Source organism: Anas platyrhynchos, chromosome 1, assembly GCF_047663525.1.
Source record: "Anas platyrhynchos isolate ZD024472 breed Pekin duck chromosome 1, IASCAAS_PekinDuck_T2T, whole genome shotgun sequence".
NCBI classification, from domain to species: Eukaryota; Metazoa; Chordata; class Aves; order Anseriformes; family Anatidae; genus Anas; species Anas platyrhynchos.
In genome coordinates, this window is record NC_092587.1 from 9,540,624 (window position 1) to 9,565,768 (window position 25,145).

Below are 25,145 nucleotides of genomic sequence, written 5' to 3' on the forward strand. Positions count from 1 at the left end.
TTGAATTCAGGATGGTACAGATTAAGATATGTTGGGACTGGGTAAGGCTGTGCAACTGTTGAACATTTCCTCAAGCATGGTTTCTTAAAATTGTTTCAGCAGGCTTTGTGCCTATACATACGCCCATCACCCTCAAGCTATGACCCAAATCATGACGACTATATTATTCCTCTCTTGATATGAAATTCTACAGTGATCTCATTCTTTTTAGGGTCTTGGTCAGCATGGCAGAAAGGAAAAGGGCAGTGACTGAACAGTTTCATCCAAACTGAAATATCAGTATCAGTCACACAGATAATTTTTACTTATGTTAGTTGTATTTTTAAATACTGTCCCAAGTTGCAGAGTTAGAGATGCATTGCTGCTGAAGAAATGGTGGTCTTTCTAAACTTTCTTATCTGTATTAGGTGGGATAAGTGGGTTATTCTCCTCAGAAGAATAATCTAATTAAGATGTTAATTGTCATTCTGCAGCTTCACAATCCTACATTTGAGGTGGAAATGTAACATATATGTTACATTTCCATATGTGTTAAATATGTGTTACATTTGTGTAACATTTGGGGACGACCTTCTGGAGAGGAGCTCTTAGGAGAAGGACCTGGGGGTCCTGGTGGATGACAGGTTGACCATGAGCCAGCACTGTGCCCTTGTGGCCAAGAGGGCTAATGGGATCCTGGCATGCATTAAAAGGAGCGTGGCCAGCAGGTCAAGGGAGGTGATTCTCCCCCTCTACTCTGCCCTGGTCAGGCCTCACCTGGAGTACTGTGTCCAGTTCTGGGCTCCCTGGTACAAGAAAGACAGGGTTCTCCTGGAAAGAGTCCTGCAGTGGGCCACAAAGATGATACAGGGCCTGGAGCATCTTCCCTATGAAGAAAGGCTGAGAGACCTGGGTCTGTTCAGCCTGGAGAAGACTGAGAGGGGATCTCCTCAGTGTATATAAATATCTGAGGGGTGGGGGACAGAAGGATGTAGCCAACCTCTTCTCCGTGGTTTGTGGGGATAGGACAAGGGGCAATGGCTGCAAGCTAGAGCACAGGAAGTTCCGCACTGACATGCAGAAGAACTTCTTCACAGTGAGGGTGACAGAGCATTGGAACAGGCTGCCTAGGGAGGTTGTGGAGTCTCCTAGAGCATTGGAACAGGCTGCCTAGGGAGGTTGTGGAGTCTCCTTCTCTGGAGATATTCAAGGCCTGTCTGGACACCTACCTGGGCAGCCTGCTCTGAGGAACCTGATTTGGCAGGGGGGTTGGACCCGATGATCTTTCGAGGTCCCTTCCAACCCCTACAATTCTGTGATTCTGTGATTCTCTGATTCTGTGCTTCTGTGATATGTAAGACCTGTGGAAAAAAAATTTGTGTGAAAGCTGTTTGCTTTGTCCAGCTGTTTCAACTGTTAGATACTAAAACCTTTAATTTTCCTTACCTACATTCCAGGAAAATCTTAACTACAACACTAAAACTGCAACTTAGAAAGTGGTTGACTTATTTTAAAAGTAGTCATTAGAAAGGATTCCTACAATAAAACCCTCCAAGATAATTACCTCAGGCCAATAACTAAATTTCATACATTGATAGTTTTGCATTTGGGAATACATTTTGAGGGCAATTCTAGCGCAAATTGGCTAATTGGAACTTCTGGAGTGGAAACCAAGGTCATCTTTCATGTACTGTTGGTAATCTCAATAACGACATTAAAAACAAATTTGCACTGAAGAACTGTGTTGCAGTACATTACATTATGCTTTGATAGGATTTGACACAACTTTAATTGATAAGTTCTCACTTGGCACAATTAATATATTTTTTCAAATGATCTTTTATTTTACTGCCTCCCATTTGAAGAGAAAACAAGTTTCTCTTTACTTGAGATATTATTTATCTACTATTATTTCAAATAGCAGCAATAGCTAAAAAAATAATAAATCTGTTGCAGGTAGATGCAATATAGATTATGTGTATGTATGTGTGTCTGTATATATATTTTTTCTCATTACCAATAAATATTCCAGAAATACGTATGGAAAATAACCATGAATCTAATCATGAGATAGATCTCGCCATTTTCTTTATAAATAATCTTGCAAAAGCTAAACTCTAGCTCAGAGGAAAACATACATTTTACTATAAGTTAGTACTGCTTTTTTTTTTTCTTTTTAAATGTAACAACCATGAAAATATAAATAAACTTATCTTAAAATCTATTCTAATTTTTTGAATTATGTGAATGTTTCAGACAAAGTCTCTGTAGTGCAGAGGTCCTGATTTGAATATCTTAACATTTAGTATTCACTTCCTGTAGTGTTTTGGATTTTTTAATTGATTAAATACAAATAAACAAACAAACAACTTTGTTATCCTTATTGAATATCATGTTTTAAAATGTATTATTTTGTTACTTATAAAGGACAACAGTTGCCTTTTTGTTCTTTTCAGTAAGTATCATTATAAACTATTTATTGATTTTATGACTACATTAAGAGAACATGACCATTTGTAATCCTAGTATAGCTTAATGCAGTTCTTCAATAACAGGTCCTGGTGTTTAATGAAAGCTTCATTGTCATTGTAATATCACTTGAAGTTCTAAAGACAGCTTCTTTAATCACATGCGACTGTCCGAAAAATAGATGGACTGTTATAATATGGAATTTAACATATCTTAGCTGAGCAATCTTTGCAGTTCACCCTGGCAGGAAGACCCATCTGCCACTTTGTCTTTCTTCAATGAGTAAATTCAGACTTCCAAAAGATGCTGCAGACTAATCTGCCACTTAAGCAACAAATGTTATGTTTTCAATTTTCTCTTCAAACCTTCAATTCTGAGTAGCCTGCGGGACACTGAAATGTTGCACAGAGTGTAACAATTGCTGCTCACTACATGTAATTGAGAAGGAGAGATCCCCGATGTTTCAGGTTACCAGGGAATAGATCCATGGAGTATAGCCAGTTTCCTGGACTATTAATTAAGTCAAGGATAGAGTTTTCTGCTTCACTGTGGATCATTTAGACAGTTTATCTTTCTTACAGATCAAAAAGCAATGCCTGTCCACATCTCAAGGATTAATTTTTTTTCACCCTATATATTGAAATAACATATGTCTTCCACCAGCAGGAAGCAGTTATTCACCTGCAGCGATAGGCACTTACACTGAGAGAACATGACGTTCATAGTTAAAAAAGGCTGTCCACTTTTCTCCTACTCATTGTATTCCATTAACTAACTGAACTATATTTTACCAGAGGGAATTGTAATGCCTGCAATTTCCAACGCAGTCATATAAAAGCCAGGCCTCCAAAGCAGAAAGTTAGTATCAGCATTGGAAGGGTTTGCTTAGGACATTGCACAACCAGGTTTGCAGCAGCAATTTTTCCACTAAGAATATATCTTGTCTCAACCTGTACATCTTGAAATGATTGATTATAAAAAGATATTTGGGCAAGAGTGCAATAATAAGCCCTGAGCAAATCTTGTCCACACCTGTTTGTTTCTATAACCTTACTACTTAAGAGAAACGTAATGCGTCAATGAAACTGTGTGAAACTTTTTTATTTATTTATTTTTTTAATGTTGGTACACAGTCTCACAACTTCTGTGTGATAAGTCAATATAAATTTTGTAGCAGTATAGTATGAATCAGAACTGATGATGACAATAATGATCCTTTTGCTCTTTAATAAATGCTCTAATGTAAAATGAGCCTAGCATACACCTGGCATTTCAATCATCATACTTCAAACACCTTTTTTTTTTAGGAGTGACTACACATCTATTCATGGAGAAAATATTTCAGTAACACCATACTTTTCTCTAAAAGAAGAAAGTGTTCCAAATTGAGATGCCAAGTAATACAGAAATATATATTTTTTTTCCTTTTTATGCTGCATGAGAATAATTTTCTACTTATACTTTTTCTGTTTGTGTCATGGACGAGGATTTTGCAGAATTATATTTTATTATAATTAGACTATTTTCCTTTTCCTCTCAGCACAATTTAAATTACATTCAAATTGCAGTTCCATTGAAATTTGTATTGGCTTTCAATGTCAATTGATGTAGCATCTCTGCCTGCAGTGTCTTCACTTCAGTATTGATTTCACTATTCTACAGCAGTGCAAGTACAGTATACCTATAGTTAACTAGATTTGCAGAGATGTGCTGGAGCAGTCCAGATTTGTAGTGATGGATTAACTGGAAGGCCATTTCCCAGATGTAAACAAAATATTACAGTGTTTTGTTTTAAAAAGAAGTTATTGAAATAATTTTCAACTTAATTAGACTATAATAAATATTTTTCTTTACCAAAGTGAACACAGTTCCTATTGAAAATGCCCATCATCCTAGCAAAGACAAGACTTTTACCAGACCTGTTGGGGTAAAAACCCTCAGAGATGATCCCAGGTACATTATTTCAATTCAAATTCAATTCCTAGAGAAAATTCTAATCACTCTTTAACTATTGGGAAAGTCTGCAACAAAGCAAGTCCTCCAATATGTGCTAATTAATACATTATTTTTTAGTTTACTCTAGCAAAGTATATGTCCAATGAAAAAGCTGCAGAATAATAGAGTAGTGGGCATAAAGTACTCTGGATTACCTAGATAGGTTGGAACAAGGGTTTACAAGAGCTAGTGAAGGTCGTTACTCTGGGACCTTGTGTTTCACCAGGGACAACCTTTCCTAAAGGATGGCATTTGTTGGACATTTCCAAAGTGTCTTGTACTGAGGCAATCATCAAACTGGTTGACAAGTGTTGTGTTGTGGCTGGCACATCCTTGAAATCTTTGGCTTCTCTCATGCATCCAAAAGAGTTTAGTAATAACTTGAGTAACTTAAGTACAGATAAATTCTCCATTGTGTTAAGTATTGCATAAACATATCTAATTAAAGAAATTATTTAGAGAGAAAAATAAATTATTAAAAAAAAAAAGAAATTATTTAAAAAATATTAAAAGATATATATATATAAAAATAAATTATTTAATAAGGAAGTATTTAAAGAGAAAAAGGTGGTTATAAATTCAACCATCTCCCAGTATAGATGGAAGTTCTAAGCATCAACTAAGAAATCACCAGACTATTACTACCTGCATGGAAGATTGTTTTCACAGCTTCTGGAACCAAATTAAAAGCATTAAATATAAAAGCTTCATAACCTGGATTTTCAAGTCGTCTCAATGATATTGATGTGCAATTTTACATGTCTGTCTATGTCTAGATATATGTTGAAAGCTGATTTCACGTATATATGTTGAAATATATGTCTATTCAGCTTTATACTGTTAGTCTTTGCTAGCTGGCATGAGAATATTCTGTCTCTGGTTTCTTATTATTGTGCAGCTTATATTGGTAAGATGATGTTAAAGTATTCTCAATAAACATTTATGTCTAAATAAAAATATTTATCTTGGATTACCTATAATATGACATTTCCTATGAGAATCTGTTTGATATAAGAAAAAATATTTTTCTGACTGTTGAAATAGTACAGCCTGTACCGTGTAAAGGGTCAGAATAGATTGTTATAACATTCTTTTATTTATTTCAAACTTCTAGGTCACTTCTTAATTGACATAATTCAGTCTATCTCTGTTGAATGCATAGGTATGTACAGGCTTAGTACAATTTCATTGTCAATAGACTCCTAATTTATAAAGGAACTTCTGATACCCTTTCATCAGTAATGCTCAGTTTTCAACTAATGCACAAGTTTTTGTTTTTGCTTTTTTTTTTTTTCATTGGACTTTGAGCAAACATGTGAAATGTATTATTTTAGTTGCTACTGCATACCTGAATTTAAAAAGAAAGAAAGAAAATGTAGGAAGTTTTATCCTGTTTAACCACAGCATATTTTTTCCATCCTCAGGGAAAAAAAATAATTCTGGTTGAAAAGAATACTCTGTTAGGTATAGCATAATGTTTTCTCTGACTTTAATGGATTTCACTGTTTTAGAAAGCACTGGAACTGGAAAACTTTTGACACTAACAACTAAAATCATATCACATTACTTGTATTAGAAGCAATAAGCCCTTAGAAAAAGAGAACGAAGAGAAACATAGTTACAGTAGTGTTCCTTCTTTGAAAAGAGATACTTCAAGGATTTATTTTCTTTAGAAACATATGTAAGTAAGCTTAATTATACTGAGACAGAAGTGTTGAATAACGAGGAATTAGTTTTAAATTCAGATAAACATCGATCACCTTAATAGTTTGGATATATCTAGGGACTCTGTATGCATTCAGTCTTAATAAAAGCATTAGTGTGACTTCGTATTTGATATAACAACTGAAAAACTTTGTGGGACCCACCCTGTGGGATTTCAGTGGCCAAGTCCTTATATAATCCACTTAAATCCCATTGAAAATCCTACCATTAATTAATTTTCTCAGTAATTCTCCTAATGAATACTAACTGTAAAGTTGACTTTTCTGAGTAAGAACAAACATAGAGTGCCCATATTCAGACAGCAACAAGTTAACTCTTAATATTCTTGTTACCAAGAGGAACAATCTAATTTTAGAATCAGTTAATATGTTCTTAGAACCCCCTAATCATGACATTATTTTAGGGTGGTCAAAGCCTTACAGTATATTTATTATTTATGGAGAAGAGAAGACTGAGAGGGGATCTCCTCAGTGTATATAAATATCTGAGGGGTGGGGGACAGAAGGATGTAGCCAACCTCTTCTCCGTGGTTTGTGGGGATAGGACAAGGGGCAATGGCTGCAAGCTAGAACACAGGAAGTTCCGCACTGACATGCAAAAGAACTTCTTCACAGTGAGGGTGACAGAGCATTGGAACAGGCTGCCTAGGGAGGTTGTGGAGTCTCCTTCTCTGGAGATATTCAAGGCCTGTCTGGAAACCTACCTGGGCAGCCTGCTCTGAGGAACCTGATTTGGCAGGGGGGTTGGACCCAATGATCCTGGGATGGGGAAACCCTGGCTGCACGTACAGACTGGGCGATGAGACGCTGGAGAGCGGCCTAGAAGAGAGGGATCTGGGGGTCGTGGTAGACAGCAAGTTGAATATGAGCCAGCAGTGTGCCCTGGCAGCCAGGAGGGCCAACCGTGTCCTGGGGTGCATCAAGCACAGCATCGCTAGTAGGTCAAGGGAGGTGATTGTCCCGCTCTACTCTGCGCTGGTGCGGCCCCACCTCGAGTACTGTGTGCAGTTCTGGGCACCACAGTATAAAAAGGACATGAAACTGTTGGAGAGTGTCCAGAGGAGGGCTACGAAGATGGTGAAAGGCCTGGAGGGGAAGACGTACGAGGAACGGCTGAGGGCACTGGGCCTGTTCAGCCTGGAGAAGAGGAGGCTGAGGGGAGACCTCATCGCAGTCTACAACTTCCTCGTAAGGGGGTGTCGAGAGGCAGGAGACCTTTTCTCCATTAACACCAGTGACAGGACCCGCGGGAACGGGGTTAAGCTGAGGCAGGGGAAATTTAGGCTTGACATAAGGAGGGAGTTCTTCACAGAGAGGGTGGTTGCACACTGGAACAGGCTCCCCAGGGAAGTGGTCACTGCACTGAGCCTGTCTGAATTTAAGAAGAGATTGGACTGTGCACTTAGTCACATGGTCTGAACTTTTGGGTAGACCTGTGCGGTGTCAAGAGTTGGACTTGATGATCCTTAAGGGTCCCTTCCAACTCAGGATATTCTATGATTCTATGATTCTATGATTCTATCTTCAAGGTCCCTTCCAACCCCTACAGTTCTGTGATTCTGTGATTTAACTGAACTGAGTTTAATTTCTATAGAAATTAGAAAGATATAGAAGAAAAGCCAGCAGGTTACTCTCTCAATTTGAACATGCATAATTATCATAACCATTCCAAGGGAAGTTATCCTATTCTATCCTATTCTTTTTTTTTTCTTCTTCTTTTTTTTTTTTTCCTTTTTTTTCCTCACAGGGGCATTACACTAGATGATCTTTCAAGGTCCCTTCCAATCTCTAACACTCTGTGACTCTGTGATTCTGTGATATAAAACCAACTTTTTTGTAAACAAGATTTTAATGTTTTAATTTTATTTCAGTCTTTTCAACAGAATCATAGATTGCCACTGACAATAGAAAGAAAAAAAAAAAAGACCTTAGGCTTTTAGCATGATTCTCTGTATTGATCCGATAACTGTATTATTGCAGTTTACTCTTCAGTTCCAAAACATCAGTTATGTGATGTTTTGTAAATCAAAGGAGATATGTATCTGAAAACAAGCAAACAAACACAGAAGAAAGAAAAACCTTCTCCAGAGGTGAGAAGAGGTTCTGTCTACCAACTATGCACTTATTTTCCCCTTGATCTTTTAACATGCCGAGGATATCATGAGTTATGAAAATGGAAATATGTGTATATTTTCCTAGATAATTCAGTCTTCATCTTACCTTAGGCTTAAATTTCACCTGACACCTGAGAATTTGGTTTCACATCGGGCATTCTTTACATCACATTAATGAGATTCACGGGTTGTTAATAGCAGTGAAGTAGTGTTTGTGAACATTTTCCTTATTTTTTTCTTTTCTTTTCTTTTCTTTTCTTTTCTTTTCTTTTCTTTTCTTTTCTTTTCTTTTCTTTTCTTTTCTTTTCTTTTCTTTTCTTTTCTTTTCTTTTCTTTTCTTTTCTTTTCTTTTCTTTTCTTTTCTTTTCTTTTCTTTTCTTTTCTTTTCTTTTCTTTTCTTTTCTTTTCTTTTCTTTTCTTTTCTTTTCTTTTCTTTTCTTTTCTTTTCTTTTCTTTTCTTTTCTTTTCTTTTCTTTTCTTTTCTTTTCTTTTCTTTTCTTTTCTTTTCTTTTCTTTTTTCTCCCAGTTATATCCTTGAATAGAGCCATTTAAGTTTAGCCCTGGAGTCAAGTGGATCTACGGAAGGCCTTGGATTTAGTAGTTATCCTTCAAATCAACATTAAAAAAAAATAGAGAACTATTCATCTGATCATATTCACGCAGGTTGAGAAAGTTGAGACTTGCTGCTGTCTTCCAGCTACTAACACCAATTTATTTAAATTAGTCTTCTTTATCATAGCTATTAATTTCTATACCACAACTACCTATATTTTGACTTTCAGTTTTTACTTGGAGATCATGAAGTACACTTTATAAAATGTACAACACTCATTAAATATATGGTGTTCATTTAATCAGCAGTCTGCCTGGTTTACTCATTTGGAAAATCAACATGTGTCTATAATGTTCATATGCTTTAATTTTTTGGTGGCCTCTTAAAGACAGAGGTCAAAACGATAACATGCTCATGTATAGCGACTGTGAAAGGCCAATTAGAGTAAGCTACCCATACTAGTGTCACAGCTGAAAAATGAGTATTAGTCACTTGTCTAATTTATAGAGACAGGTGAAAAGAACATGAGAATCTTGCATCCCAGTCCTTTTCCCTTCCTAGCTAAATCACTTTTGCAGTCCAACAATTTCTCCCCCAACACTACCCCATAGAGTTCTCTGAGCTCCAGTAAGTCTCAAGCATACTTAGTTAAGATTGTATGTTTCTTATTAAAGAAATATTTTCTGGTAGAGAACATAAATTAATTGAAACATTTCCATTTCCAATTTGCAAAGTATGCAAATTTTGCCAGCAAAGGAATCTTTAACAAAAATATTAAAAAATATTGGAAAGAGACATTTTATGGTATCTCTGCCCTGTTCCAAGAGCTATAATTTAAAAACTATTCAGTTGAAGTCTTCAGATTTAATTTGCTTTTTAAGTCTCAAAGAGTTATTCAAAAATAAATAAATAATAATAATAATAAAACAAACATAAAATTTTCTTTGCAAGTTATTTCTTAAACAATTTTATATACAAATGGGTATAGAAACTATTTGGGGGAGGGTATATATTACATTTGCTGATTTTTTGTTTCTTTGTGTGTTTATCTTACCTTATCTTCATCTTTGCATAATAAAGAATGTACAGGTGTGGAGAGATGAACTGTGGAAAATATCTTAATGTACCTAATCTTGGAAAACAACTAGGCAGAATGTAACAATATAATTCTGACCTTGCCAGGGAGGTGATTATCCTTCTCTACTCTGTCCTTGTGACATCTCACCTGGAGTGCTGCATCCAGGTCTGGGGCCCCCAGCACAAGAAAGATGTGGACCTGTTAGAGCAGGTCTAGAGGAGAACCACAAAGATGAGCAGAGGTTGGAGTATCTCTCATATGAAAAAAGGTGAGAGCTGGGGATGTTCAGCCTGAAAAAGAGACTCTCCAGGGAGACTCATTCTGATTCTCATTCTCTGTAATGAAGGACAATGCTCAACATTAGTGTACAGTCCCCCATTCCATGTGTAAGTTACATATTTCAGTATAGTCAAGGCAACTGGCATACTACCAATTAAGTTATTGAAAGTCAGAAACAAACTGATAATTTGCACTGTTACAAGAAACAGAAAAAAAAAAAAAAAAAAAAAAAAAAGTCAACATTTCAATCCCAGTCCTCAGGTAAAAAATTACAAAAAAAAAAAAAAAAAAAAAAAAAAAAAAAAAAATTAGGTTTCATATGTCTGCAAGACAAGACTACAAACCTTTTTATTTTTAAAGGCAATAATCTATTTTTCAAATAAGAGAACAGGTCTCACTTTTCCTCTTTTGACATATCATTCCTGTTTAATTTAGGAGGTGGAAGTTTCAGTCTATATAGATGAGGCCCGAATACAACTTTTTTTCCTTGTCTAATGGCAACTCAACCTCTTATCTTACATCTGCAGTGGGCACTTTTAATAGTGAATTGGTCTCTCCTCCGACTGAAGTTATCACTTTTATAAAAGTGTTTCAGAGTCATTAAAGAGAGGATACAAGTAGAAATCTACCATTAGTCAATGTCTACATACCAACTTTAAGCATTTCAAGCTAAATTTCTAACTGCCGTTTTACTTGTTATTGTCATTGCTGAATTTTATCACACAACTAGAAAAAACTGCATGTATAATCCATACTGTAGCACTCAATTTAGCTTTCTCTGAGACTGCTGTTTTCCTGCCTTGCTTTTCACATCAATTCCTATTTTAAATTCTGAGCAGGAGTTGTCTTTTTAATGTGTACATGAAATATGTGATATAAACAAGAATGTTAATGTAGTATTAATTATTTCTAGTAGGCTATTCTCATAGGCCTTAAAAATGAGCATTTGCTGTTAAAAGTATGAGTCTGGAAGAGGCAGATCCTACTTATCTGCTAACTTAATTCAGATTGGGGATTTGGTGATTCAAAAGTTCATTTTTAATTGCTATGAAAACTTCTCAATTTTCACGGGTCTATTGTGGAAAAGAAAGTGTGCTTTTACTGGCAAAAGAGGAAAAACAAACAAACAATAGAAAAATATATTAAATAAAACTATATCTGGACACTTTAAAATTTTATTTGGTCTGTGACTCTATTAGCTAATGTAAGCCCCTGTGAGACCTGTTGCCAGTAGTTAGCTATATATGTTTATTTACATACCAGTAATGTTTTTAATTCTTGAATCACTGAAACTCACATGCAAATTAGAATTTCTTCTTGGTGCTCTACATCAGACCTTGGTGAGAACTGTTAGACTGAGAATATAAATATTTCTGACCAGAGGGTAAAACCGGGACTACCCACAACCTTTGCTTTACCCTGACAGATGGGTAAAACCAGGACAACCCACAACCGCTCTGTCTGTGTTCCTTCCTAAGCTTTCCAGTCCTGCAGGCATGCCTGCAGACCTGATCTGGTTCCTCTGCCTGCCCAGCCCAGGGAACAAGGCTCAGACAGGGAATTACCACTCCCTTGGCTCAGGTCTGCCTCCACTTGCTGTCCAAAGTAGCTGATCTGGCATGGAGCTAGTACAGTAATTTATTTCTGGAAAAGACTGTAAGTAAAAGACTGTGGGAGCAAGGAGGAAGCAAGAGAAGAATTATGACTCAAAATTATGTCTGTGAGTCACTGTGTTTCCCTGGGCTACCCAGGAGTTACACTCAGCCTCCCACTTGGAGTGAATGCAAAGCCACAGCTTAGCTCAACAAGAAAGCTGAAACTTGAATTTAGAAGTATAGGTTAGCAAAGAGTGACTTAATGATATTTGTTTGTTTGTGTTCTTTTATATTGAATTAAGAGCATCTGCAATAACTCTGATAAAGTCAACAGCTAATCTGAGATCATGATGGAGTTCAGTGCTGTGTTCAGCTCTGGGGCCCACAGCACAAGAAAGTTATGAACTTTTTACAGCAGCTCCAGAGGAGGGCCACAAAAAGGGCTGGACAACCTCTCCTATGAAGAAGGGCTGAAAAAGTTGTAGTTTCTCAGCCTGAAGAAGCTCCAGGGAGAAGTTATAGTGGCCTTCTAGTACCTAAAGGAGGCCTACAGGAAAGCTGGGGAGGGACTCTTTGTCAGGAAATGTAGTGATAGAACAAAGGAGAATGGCTTTAAACCAAAAGAGTGTAGATTTAGATTAGTTTTTTTTTACTCTGAGGTTGGTGAGACACTGGAACAGGTTGCCCAGAGAAAGCTGTGAATGCCCCATCCTTAGAAGTGTTCAGGTTGGATGGGATCTGGGGCAACTTAATCTACTGGGAAGTGTCCCTGTCCATGGCCGGGGGGTTGGAACTAGAGGTTTTTTAAGATCTCTTTCAACCTAAAACATTCTATGATTTGGCTTCATTCCTTCCATTGTGTTTGTTATGAGTCTCACAGTGAGAACGATAACTGTATACATACTTGTTACTCTAGAATATTTATAGCCTGCAGATGAACATCTGCAAATTGAAAGTCAGTTTTGAACATCCATTTAGTGAAAGTTCAGCTTGTTGTTTCTTAGGAGCAAGAATATATTTTTTCCTACAGGTTCATTCTTCTCTAGTGGCAACTTTCAACTGTTCCCATATTTCAGGGTATGCATTCATGTTCAAATGTTCTAATAGAGCTAAAATGTTAACATTTCTCTGAATATGTCTACATAGGAAATACAATTTGCTCTCACAGTTACTCCTGATAAATTGCTTCAGCACAATATTTATCCATTCCTCCTTAGGACGGCAATTGTGCTTAGCAAGTGTCCTTAACAAGGGTGCTCATATGAGTTACAGTATACACCTAGAAAAAAAAAAAAACAGCAACAACACATCTCTTTACTTTACCTTACTGGATAGTTATTCTTTTTGTGCACCTGATTTGCTGCCTATATATCAATATAGGGGAAAAGCAGTTTAACAGACATAGCTCTGTCTTGTTAAGGGTACTAAAGTGTCTTGTTAAGGTTTCTAAGTGCAGCCAAGGGCTGGGACTAGCAGACTTTCAAGCATTAAAGCTTCAGTGATTATCTGGAAGAATCTTTATAAAAGCACCTAAAGCTTTAGCTCAAGTGTTTCTAGTAAGATAGGAGGAATTGGGTCCTTGTGACCCCCAAATTGGCTCCAGCATTCAGGAAAAATTTCGGGCTCTTTAAGTTCAGGGAGAACCTTGCCAGCACCAGATGAGACAGTGGGCTGTCTTGTTTAAAACATTTAAAACAAACATGTACATTTAAAATAAAAACAAAACAAAGAAACTGATGTGATTTTTTTGCTGATGTGATTTTTTTGGACTTCAGCAAGGTTTTTGACACTGTTTCCCGTAGGATCCTACTGGACAAAATGTCCACCATACAGCTAAATAAAAACATCATACGATGGGTGAGCAATTGGCTAACGGGCAGGGCCCAAAGGGTTATGGTAAATGGGGCTGCGTCAGGCTGGCGGGCGGTCACCAGTGGGGTCCCTCAAGGCTCCATTTTAGGGCCGGTACTTTTCAATATTTTTATAAATGATCTGGATGTAGGAATAGAAGGCATTTTGAGCAAGTTTGCTGATGACACCAAACTTGGAGGAGTTGTGGACTCTGTTGAGGGTGGAAAGGCCTTGCAGAGGGATCTGGATAGGTTGGAGAGCTGGGCGATCACCAAACGCATGAAGTTCAATAAGAGCAAGTGCCGGGTCCTGCACCTGGGACGGGGAAACCCCGGCTGCACGTACAGACTGGGCGATGAGATGCTGGAGAGCGGCCTAGAAGAGAGGGATCTGGGGGTCGTGGTAGACAGCAAGTTGAATATGAGCCAGCAGTGTGCCCTGGCAGCCAGGAGGGCCAACCGTGTCCTGGGGTGCATCAAGCACGGCATCGCTAGTAGGTCAAGGGAGGTGATTGTCCCGCTCTACTCTGCGCTGGTGCGGCCCCACCTCGAGTACTGTGTGCAGTTCTGGGCACCACAGTATAAAAAGGACATGAAACTGTTGGAGAGTGTCCAGAGGAGGGCTACGAAGATGGTGAAAGGCCTGGAGGGGAAGACGTATGAGGAACGGCTGAGGGCACTGGGCCTGTTCAGCCTGGAGAAGAGGAGGCTGAGGGGAGACCTCATCGCAGTCTACAACTTCCTCGTAAGGGGGTGTCGAGAGGCAGGAGACCTTTTCTCCATTAACACCAGCGACAGGACCCGCGGGAACGGGGTTAAGCTGAAGCAGGGGAAATTTAGGCTTGACATAAGGAGGGAGTTCTTCACAGAGAGGGTGGTTGCACACTGGAACAGGCTCCCCAGGGAAGTGGTCACTGCACTGAGCCTGTCTGAATTTAAGAAGAGATTGGACTGTGCACTTAGTCACATGGTCTGAACTTTTGGGTAGACCTGTGCGGTGTCAAGAGTTGGACTTGATGATCCTTAAGGGTCCCTTCCAACTCAGGATATTCTATGATTCTATTCTATGAAACAAAGAAACAAAAAAAAAAACAACAACACACAAACAAATAAAAATCCAAGCCTGTAACTTGGCATTGGATAAAGGTGAAATAGTTGGCAGCTTTATTTTCTTGTAATCTCATATCCTTATGATACATTAAAAATAAATGTGTGCTTTTGTGTTTATGTGCATATATGTATACTGATGCACTATGTATATGAGTATGTATATATACACTTCTTTTACATGTGTCTTTATATGTATATGCATAGATATCCATATATACACACAAGTGCACATAGCTTCACATTCTTGGTTCATGAAGTTTCATTCTTGTTTAAATATACATCTCTCATAAAACCTCTTGAGTAATTAGTCCTGTGTTGTGGGTTAGCAGTATACTGTATTTCATCAGGGTTATAATCCTGTGCACATCTCTCAGAGTTTTTCATTCACTAATTAGTGCAGTCAGAGATCAAGTTCATTTTCTATCAGTTGGAATTACCTTTTCTATCAAGTTTTTTATAAATGTATTTTTTGTCATTTATATCATTAAAATAAAGAAGCAGTTAATATGGCAAAATTCTTACTTCCATATAGAAATTAATTATTTCTTTACACTCATTATTTCCAGTATATATGTTTTTTATATCTTTCAATATCAGAAGATCATAGCAAGAAATTTACATTACTGTCAGGAAGTTTTCCATTAAACCATATTTCTGTTCCCCCACACTGAGCTTTCACCCAGCTTTGTCGTTTGAGTGGCCACACTCTTTAAAGGGAGAAAATTCCTCTCTCAGAAAAACAAGGAAGATAATACATGCTTTCATAGTCTAAGTTTTGTGAGTTTAATGGTCAGTTTTCTTAAGAAAACAGAAAGATATTTCTGTTTGTGGTATAAATACACCAGAAAATATTTTCAGATAAGAAGGCTTTCCACCCTGCCTGAAACTAGAAGAGATATAATCCCAAATATTTAGGACCTGTTGTACATGTATTGTATTATGATTTACTAATACAAAATAGTCAAGTTTACAGTTTTCGTTTATACATGGTCTGTTCTGAAAGTAGCAGGACTCATTTAAAAAAAAAAATTATTCATGAGACTAGAACAAACAATTAGAATTTTTCAAAGTAGCACCCTTCCACATCTACACACTGCTGCCAACGAGTTTTCCAGTTTTCGTACGCCTCCAGGAACGCCTGGACCGGAATGCTGTTTAGCACCCTCTTCACAGTCTCTTGAAGCACCTCTACAGATGCATGATGCTTCCCCTTGAGCGTCGATTTTATTCTCGGGAATAGAAAAAAGTCTCTTGGGGCCAAGTCAGGGCTGGAGGGAGGCTGAGGCAGCGTTGCCACCTTGTGCTGGGCAAGATACTCCACTACGCGGAACACTGTGTGGCTCAGCATGTTGTCATGGTGCAGCCGCCAATTGTTGGTGATGGCTGGGCGGACACGAGCAACGCGTTTTCGCAGTCTTGTGAGGACTTCTACGTAAAAATCTGCATTAGCTTTTTGTCTGGGTGGTACAAACTCTTTGTGGATGACTCCATGTCGATCAAAAAAACAAATGAGCATGGACTTTTGCTTGGATTTGCTCATTCGTGCTTTCTTGGGGTGTGGGGAAGCAGGGGTGTGCCATTCTATGCTCTGCCGCTTACTCTCCGGGTTGTATTCAAATACCCATGTCTCGTCACCGGTCACTACATTGTCCAAAAAGTTGGGCTCCTCATTCACATGATGAAGAAGATCCTGGCAGATCGCTTTCTGGCTGGCCTTTTGCTCCTCTGACAACACTCGCGGCACAAACTTTGCGCACACTTTCCTCATGGCTAAGTTTTCTTTCACCATCTCAAAAACTTGGGTTTGAGGAATGTTCAAGTCATCAGCAATCATTCTGATACTCATCCTGCGAGCACAGTTCAGTAAATTTTTCACTCACGACACATTTTCGTTGGCCTTGCTGGTCAAAGGGCATCCGGAGTGGTCGTCGTCTTCCACTCTTTCCCTACCTTCTCGGAACAGCTTGTGCCACTCAAAAACACCCGACCTACCCATGGCAGCATCACTGTAGGCCTCCTTAATCATGTCGTGTGTCTCTTTGCCCGTTTAACCAAGCTTTACACAAAATTTGATTGCGTATCACTGCTCCAGTAAACGCTCCATGATTCTCCGTGATGAGGTGTTTCGACAAGTGCTCACAGTACAAGCGACCTGCTCTCTTCAACGGCCGACAGCCGACTGCCGATTTTTCCCAACATTCCCAATATCCCCCTCCACCAATCCTGCGTGCGCAGACCACCTGTCGTCTGCCCGTTTGCCCAGGAAAAAGCCAGTCCTACTACTTTAAGAACATACCATGTATTACTATAAAACCAATTTATACCCACAGTGTAAGTGAGTATAAATTAAACGCTCCCAAGGTGTAAGAAAGAAACATTTTTTTTTCTTTTTGGTGTAAGAAGGAACCTTGCCCACACTGACATTAATGACAGAAAAGGCATCAGGAGTTATTTCTTAGCAAATCTTGACATAACTTTTTCATCTCCACGTTTTCCTGTAGACAAATATCACCTGTAGTTATTTTGCATGAATCACTGTCCCAGTAGCATGGGATACACATGCCAGTGCTGCAAACTATTAAATCTTTTGAAAGCCTTTTTTCAAGGAATTTTAATTACAGCACCCAAGGTCATTCATGTTGAGACTTTATATCATGGGCCAAACTTCAGATCTCAGTGAGTGAGGCAAGAGGTTAGTATGTGTAACTTTATCCGCATTGCAAAGTTCATATGCTGCTGATTATAAACTTGCAAACAAATCCTTCATATCTCTCCTCACTATAACAGTTTTATAAGGAGTTCATTTTTTAGAAAAATAAGAGTAGGTGACAAGGACAAATTGTCCTGAAGCATGCGAAGGAAATCTAACTTCCCCAGTTTATGATGAAAAAGAGATTATAATTAGAAATATCAAATCTTTTTGGACTGCACTGAGTGTACTTAGGTCACTTCACAGTTTTGCTGTCAAGGAATAATTGGCTTGATTTCAGTGAGACAGGATGAATTCTCTTTTCATTTTTCTCAACATCTGGTTTTGTCTCTTTCCACAGGCAGACATATAGACTAGACTTGAGCTGATATATATAGACTAGACTAGACTCAAGCTGAAAGGACAGAATCAAACTCTTTGCTCACTAATTTAAAAACTCAATATATTTGGCAATTTGAATAAACAAAATATTTGCCAGTCTTTATGAATGGTACCATCTCTCAAGGGACATTCTCTTAGACATTTGGTTCATTGTCTGAAATATAAATTTGGAAGTTTTATAAAATTTTAATCCAAATTCTCCTTTGGATAACATTAATTAGCACACAGTAGATCACAATAATGACAGTAATCAATCATGTTAATATTTCTGCTATTTATCCTACACTTTATGTCTTACAAACATTCATGTCTAAAGTCTATTTGGTCAGTGCAGCAAAACTGCATTTATGTTGTATGGTTCTTTATTTCTTGACAAACTTTGGGTTTTCATTTTTTTCTTCCTTTTCTCGAAAAGAACCACCCTGGTTCATCTGCCTCTTTCACTTTATTTGACATATATATGTTTTACACCTTAAGAATTGTTTCATCTCACTTGTGTAATTTGCTTTTAGCCTGCTTTTATCATATTTGCTTCAGAGAGCTTTCATGTCTTCAGCTGTGATTAAATTGTGTTAATTAGGAAAATATCTAATGGCGTCTTGCCCATCACCATGCCCAAATGGTCTTGTAAAGTTAAGAGAGAGAGAGAGAGAGAGAAAGAAAGAGAGAAAGAGAGAAAGAAAGAGAGAGAGAGGGAGAGGGAGAGAGAGAGAGGGAGAGGGAGAGAGAAAGAAAGAAAAACAATATATACTTTAAATTCCTTTTATGCATTTACAAAAATGTCAACATTTATAATTAATCTTTTTTAGATACCAGTAATATAGTGTACAAAAGTATAACAAGACAGATTTGGATAGAAAATAATGTAGATACTTTTTTTAATAATAAGAATAATTATTTATTGGGAGAATTTTCTAGCTAAAGTGATGGAGCTGTTATAATTGAATGTCTTTCTAAATCATGTACTTGAGCTCAAGAAATTATTAGGCTTGATGCAAAAACTACTTAATTAAATATTATGTCCAGTGTAAAGGTCAGACTACACAGTCATAACAATCCTTTTTGGCCTTCACTTGCAGGTAAAATTGTTGCCAAGTGAATACAAGTCCTAACATCTATTGATTTCAATAATAAAATGTTTTTATCCTATAAATTTATGAACAAAACTTTCATTTATGTTAGATAAAGACAGATGTGTAAGGTATTTTAGTTCATTTATTTTTAATCTATTGTAAATAGATTACAAAAAAAATAGATTACAAAAAAATAGGTTACAAAAAAGAGTGAGATATAGATACAATGGTATATACTTCTTTATGTTTTTACAATGGCAATGAGTAGTTATATTTTTAATTGTACTTTGTCCCAAAGAATTCTGACGGGCTTTGCAAACGGATAAATCAAGTTCATAATTTCAGCCAGTAATGGAATAAAGCTGTCTCTTGCATAAATCTTGTTTGGCTATTTCAATGGTTTTACACATTGCTGTTTTTGTTGTAGTGATAGGGTCATGGTATAATAATGGTCATGGTATAATAATAGTTGGAAAATGGAAAAAAAAAAAGAAAAAAAAGAAAAAAAAGAAAACAAAGGAAAAGTTCTTAATGTTCATTCAGCCATTAGTTTCATTCTCAGTGAAAGCACAACAAAATGTCTTCAGGTATAGTCCTAAAGTTGTAACTATGCACCAAGTTAACGAACAGTTGTTCTCTGAGGGTATGGACTTAATGATGTAAAATGTTTTATTATTGTCTTGTGTGTCTTTACAAAAGGACAAAAAATATAAAACTACCTTCTTAATCACATTGAGAAAACAGCTGAATGTCCCTATGGAAATTTAGCATCCTTCCATCTGCTTTTTTTTATCAATGAGCCTGTTAAGATATATATATGTTTTACTTTAATATTGGCTTTAATATTAATTAAATTTTGAATATTTAATATATTTAATATTATGATAGTGTTTATATACACCATATATAATGTGACCTCCTCTAGTCAATTACAGAACTTTTTGACTTCCCTGAGACACAGAGAAGGTCCTTGCTGCCTTTTCTCTTCTGCAAGTTAATGCCTGTATTTTTAGCTCCTTCACAGCAGCAGAAAGAGTCAGGCAATTTAGAAACTAACAGGGGTCAGTCTGCTGTTGTGACCCTTAATTGCTTCTGTCTTAAAACATTTCAGTATTTCTAAGATGTGTAATTCTTTTTCTTTTCAGTGCACATGAAAAGGGATAATGTTAGCATTTTGCAGTTAATTCAATTACTTTCCACTTGTGAAAATGCTGACAGGATTTCCGACCACTGGAATAAGTGCCCTGACTGTTAGATGTGATTGGCAGCCCAGACATAACTTATAAACTGCAACTGAAATTAAAGTGTTTTATCTTCACTGATATATATCCTTCATGACAAACCATTCAGCAATACTTTTAACCCTTTATTTCAGATTTTCAACAGCAATTAATGACCTATTTGTTAGATAATGATCTCAGTCAAATCACAGACAAGTCAGCATCTGCTTCAGTAATGGACAAGACTTTGAAGCACTTGTGAACATAAGTTATAGCTGTTGATTTTTTAAGTATTTATCTTATTTTTTTAGATTTATATTATCTGCCACACTATTATAAAAAGACTTTGAATTGTGTATTTCATATTATTTAAAAATATAAAAAAAAAAGAAAAAAGAAAAAATATTCAGAAAGAAAAGTGTCATTGTCTGCATACTAGAGGAAATAATTCACCAGATTAAAACATATATATTTTATTAATTATATTTAAATATAATTTTAAGAATTTGCAAAATAGTATAATAGAAAATAGGTTTGGAAAGTAAAGTGTGAAAAAAAAAAAAACAATTATAAAATGCATGAAGAGAAAAAAAAAAACTTTAAACTATGAAAAAATAAAGCTTGTAGTCATCACACCTATGTTTCTTCACTTAGACTTTAGTTAACCCAAACGTTCTCTACAGTATATGGATAGAAAGACACATGTTTCCTGTGGGGTGAATTTCCATCTCAAAGGGGCTACATTCATGATTAAGTACATAGAGATACAGGATGCCTCTGTACCTGGTTTAGATTGGACATCTAGATTTTAGACAGAAAACATATGGGACATGAGCTTCCATTAAGCACCCATCTGATAATATTATCAAAGCATGAGTTTATAACAAAATAAGATATATGAACAGAGAAGAACTAAAAAGGGTGAAAATGTCTATATGACAAATCAAGGATTTATTCCAATATGAGTATTACAGACATGTGCATGAAACCTTAAAACTCAGAAGAATAGATAACAATAGATAACAGCCACATACTAGAGCTCTACTTTTTTTTTTTTTTACTTCTTCTTTTTTTTTTTTAAAGGTCATAAAAAGGAGGGAAATAAAAAAGAGAGAAGAAAAATTTGAAAATATTAAGTAGAGTGAAATCCTAAATGAGCAAAAGATGCACTTCTAGCTTGGGGCGCAAGAATATTATTTATTTTATTTTATTTTATTTTATTTTATTTTATTTTATTTTATTTTATTTTATTTTAATTTTATTTTATTTTATTTTATTTTATTTCAATTGGCATATCTAACCTGAGGAGCTAGAATAACAATGTTTAGTCTTCTGCATAACGAAGGCTTTCTTAATTAAATATATGTCTGGGTCTGTATGTGCAGACAGCTGTAAGAACAGAAGGTCTGACCAGGGCCATCTAGAACTCTCTTTCCTCAAAGAACAAAGGGAGATTGATGCATCTTCCAAAATCTGAAATCAGAGATGAGATTGACATACCAAGTTGCCTTGATGCAGTAAGGAATATTGGTTGAAATGCCTTAGACATACAGAAGATGGGTTTATGTTTTCAGCAGTGAATATCCAAAATATCATTACAGCTGATTTTCTACTGAAAAATAGTGCCCTAAGGATGTGAGAGGAATGATTAAATCACATTAAATCTATAAGCATTTTAACATAGTTAATGGGTATACTGTTCTTTTTTCTTTCTCTTTTTTTTTTTTTTTTGAAAATAACAATTATCTTGAAAGACAGGCTAATATGAGATATGAAAATTAAGAGTTATTAGGGAAAATTAAGTAAAGAACTATGCTTATATGTAATTTAAACCTTCCTTGAGGAAGGTTTAAAATCATGACAAATGATAAGACATTTTTATCCTCTTTTTTTGTCCTCTTTTAATCAAATTTACTTTTACACTCTGCTTCATTTTAATTATTAATTTCCTTTTTGTTTTTTTAATTCTTTGGCTTCTGCAATGATAAATAAACATATAACGTGCTTATTCACTTAAAAATGAGTCAAAATGATTCTTTTTTAATTTTTTTTCAGAAAAATCTCAGTTATTAAGGAATCATTAGTAGTCCAATATGTAGCTGGTTCTTAAGACATAAAGTCTAGCTTTTTTCACATATCTTACAGATTTTTCTTGCAATATTTATTTTTAACTAGGAAATAGTTACAAGTTATATAATGTAATTCCTTTTGTCATTTTAGTGGATATAAGCAAAAATAAATAAATAAATAAATAAAATAAATAAAAATATAAATAAATAAATAAAAGAAATATTTTTATAAATGCCTCTTTGTTATGTCTCTATTTAATTACACTTACAGATATGGTTTCCCCTATCATCATGTGCTTTTGGTTATGGTGATATCTGCATTTTAGAGGATTTAAGTGTTAAATATTCATCATCTGTCAAGAAAAGAAATTGTCTCATTGCATTTTAGAACAGGTATAGACTAATTAGAAGCTAGTGGCATTTTATTTATTTATATAAAAGAATTCTTCAATTTAGGACTTAAAAAGTCAGAAACATATCTTCTGCCTCAGTGAACCATTGATTGTGCAGATTGGATCATTACTTAATCCATCAAAGATATTTATTACATCTTTTAATAATTGGAATTGTAAAGACAAAAGAAAAAAGATTAATTTAATAATAAGCAGTTTTAACACAAAGCAAGCATTTTAAGTTCAAGATGTTGCCTGAAACAGGAGAAATTGCCTGAAGGCTATGGAGAAAGCTTTATATGGTATTTATGTGACATATTTCCTTACTTTAGCACAGTTTACAGCTGGTTACTTCTGTTTGTGCTTGCAGAGTCTTCTAAGGATTATTAATGTTGACTAAAATAAAATCAAATGAATCTTGAGATTTCTGTACAAACTTTGTATTGCTAAAATTACATAGCTATATTCCTATGAGTATTTCTATAGCAGTAATTAGTGAAAATCACTTTCTCCGTGATACCTGTTTTGAGAAGAATATAAATATATAAAAGACTAGGTGAAGCAGTACCAAAACAAATTTCCCCTCTGAAGTAAATATATGCGGGCAGGAAGAACAATACTATATCAGTTTAAATTGTGATGATGAATTTATGGAGTCAATTTGTAATTATTAGTTTCCTTACCAGGCCTATAAAATTTACAGAGCAAGGTTCACTTGAAAAGTCCTTGTCGAATCTACATGGCCAGATATAATTTATTAATTTATCACAAGCGTCTCTTCAGTGACTTTAAATTAAGATGTGTTGAGGGCAAAATGGCTGATACATAGAAGTAAGCTCTTGTAGAGTAAAAGAATATTGACCATAGAGTTATCAAGAATTTCTATGAACCCATAATTTTTTGCTTTGCTTTGTTTTATAATGAAATAAAATCAATTCATTTCATGGGTAATCAGTTCAATGAAAGGAATGGTTGTAACATTTTTTTTTTTTTTTTTCTGATGCAATAATTATAAATACTCCACATTGACAGGCTATCATATTTTAGATAGGAATGAGTGTGTTGGGCTTTTTTTCTTTTTTTTCCTTAAGACTCCACATATATTAATTTAGGTTTCTAAGGCAGTTGTTTTTTGTTTTGTTTTGTTTTTTTAACATGCACAGGAATATAGGCTACATCAGTACAAAATAGATAATTTCATATATATCTTCCTCTTTCTTCAGTTTAGACTAGGTCAAATCAGACAGACTAGGTGAAAGAAATGTCTTGTGAAATTCTGAGGTTGTTCAAATGGATCTCATTCTGAATTCTGTGGAAACATTTTTGTAGGTTGCCTAATCTCTGAAGCCTTCTAAATACATTGCCAAATTGTAATCCAAGATCTACATGAATCTGTATGATCTGATCCTTGTAGGTATTATTTTCCACTGGTATTAAGAGAGGCTGAAATTTAACCTGAATATTTCCCATGATCAGACAGACTTCTAACACATTTAATAACAGCCCCTTGGCTGTCTGCAAACGATGGCAGTGCATGTGCAGGGTGGAGGGGTGAGGGTCAGTGGACCAGCTGTGTGCAAACCTCAAGACACTAACTGTGTTTTTTCAACAGGCACTGTAGTTATCAGTAACTATTTCATGTGAGAACCGTAGCTTTGGCCTCAATGATTACCTTTAACCCTAGTAACTGCTAAATCAAGAGAATGTTATTTTATTTACTCTGAAGAGGTCTAAGATGCTGAAGGTGATCTGAAGACTCAGCAAACATTGAACTTTAAATAAAAACTTTTTCTGCTCGTGTTGTTTCTTTTGGCAACACTTGAGTAATGTGCTAGTCTCTTATATCTTCTGATGGTGATGGAAATGTACCCAACTTCAGGCTAGTACTCTGTCAGTACTCTAACAAGTGTTAAATAAAAAAAAATCTATCTAGGTTGCCTTCTGGATAACTAAAACCCTGAAAATTTGTTGCTTGCTGTTGAAACGTGGACTAAAATATTGAAACTATTGAAGTACAAGACCATGAAATTGCTCTCTTAAAGGTGCTTGCCTGCATAAGAAAGAAAGGCAGTCAAATTTAATAAAATAAAATAAAATGTTAAAGTATGCAGTGTCTGAAGTTATTTAAACGGTGGCATACTTCCACATTCTGTTTTGTAATTACACATTTTCAAACAATTGCCTTTCACTTGTTAATATACTTCAGTGTTACTATATGGAGAACCCATGGTCAGCGAGTAACTGAAGATTCTTGAAAATCACAGTAGTCAAAGTTCAGATGTAAGAATTTATTTCCAGATTATGAATTTAATTGTAATCATTGGGATATAATGTTGAAAATTGTGAAAAATAAAAAAAAGAAAAAAAAAAAGTGTAGGAAAGACAATTACTGTAACGAAAGAGCTGTGTTTTCAGTCATTTTACAACCTAATGCCAGTCTTACATAGCTGACTCAGAAACTAAGGTAAAATAAAGACTTTTCATTCTATTCTAGGAGACATTTAAATTTCAGAGCAGGTACAACTGGAGAAAAGGATGAAGCTTTCTGTCTCTT

At 35.8% G+C, this 25,145-nt stretch overlaps 1 protein-coding gene across 2 annotated transcripts in view; it reads left to right on the forward strand.

The window, feature by feature from the left end:
• SEMA3E (semaphorin 3E) overlaps positions 1-25,145 on the forward strand; it is a 153,485-nt gene that overhangs the window by 19,062 nt on the left and 109,278 nt on the right. The gene's annotated exons all lie outside the window — the stretch shown is intronic.